This window comes from Alligator mississippiensis, chromosome 5 (genome assembly GCF_030867095.1).
Source record: "Alligator mississippiensis isolate rAllMis1 chromosome 5, rAllMis1, whole genome shotgun sequence".
NCBI classification, from domain to species: Eukaryota; Metazoa; Chordata; order Crocodylia; family Alligatoridae; genus Alligator; species Alligator mississippiensis.
In genome coordinates this window covers 55,741,927-55,743,179 of record NC_081828.1, presented here as the reverse complement: position 1 = coordinate 55,743,179, position 1,253 = coordinate 55,741,927, and positions in this window count along the sequence as shown.

The following is a 1,253-nucleotide window of genomic DNA, read 5'->3' as shown; positions in this document are numbered from 1 at the left end:
ATAACAAACCAAGTTGGCACCTGGGGCAAACCTTGCAGAAAAGTGTGGGGAGCCACACAGTTCTGTGAGCGTGGGTTCTGAGAGAGAGGGTAGGGGGACACAGGTTCCAAGGTGGGGGTGGGCATGGGTCTGAAAGTGGGGGTGGGAAGGGCAGCAGCCTTACCTGCTGGGAACTTATAAACAATCCCAGCTGAACTGCTGCCACCATGGATGGTCTGCCCACTTTGGCTCTGTTGCTCTTAAACCAACAGTGGTCAGACCTGCTTTGGAGTTCCTAGCATGGCAGTACTGCCATGATGGAGTTTGTGGAGGTGGGGGGAAGTTCTGGTGCCCACCGGTAACTTGGTACCTGGGGAACATGCCCCTCTTGTTCACCCCTGGGCATACTATTGGTCCTATCTTTTACCTAATCAATAGCAATCTCCCAGTATTGTCTGTCATGAGCCATATACTCTTTTGGGGATGGCAATGCTTAGAGAATGTCTTTGTGCTAATAACTGCAAAGGGGAATGGGATGAACAGATGATCTTGTGAGGTCCCTTCCAGCCCCTAACATCTATGAATCTATGAAAAGCATTTTGTGTATGTTAACATAAAATGTTTATATGACCACAATGCTGTAAAATGCTGTGAAAAACAGTTCAATTTGCACCAAGTAGTGTCTATTAGAAACTTTTTTTGACCAATGTAATTCATATTTAGCAGACCCTTGATCTTCTCCTCTGCTCTGTATGGCAAGACTACCAAAAATAAACAATTAAACAAAACAGTAAACCACTAAAGCCTTACTATGAGTAAGATCATCTAGATGTTACACATGTTTATTTTTTTTACATGAGATAAGCACTTTTTTTTCCTATGTAAATTGTCTTGCTCTAGATTTTCTTATGGGAAATGGTTCATCAGTAAGAGGTTAAACAACCTTGAGCTTCTCTTGCCTTGCTTAGAGCAAAAAGTCTGTGCCTAAATTTCCTTCAGATGCATGGCTGAAATGCAAGTAGTAAAGATTCAGCCATCCACTTAGAGTGCTTGGCAAGCACTTGCAGACTTTAAAAAAAAACCTAAAATGACACTTTACTTTAAACTCATTGCATTCCAACGCCAAGTCCTGTGTATGCCCAGAACAGGCAGCGCCTTAGTTGGACCAAGCTTGCTTGATGTCTGTATAAATCAGGTGCTTTCATGGGGCTTTTTTGGTGCTTTTATCTATCCAATGATTGAATCAGCTTTAGCTAAAAGTGCTAAGAAGCCCT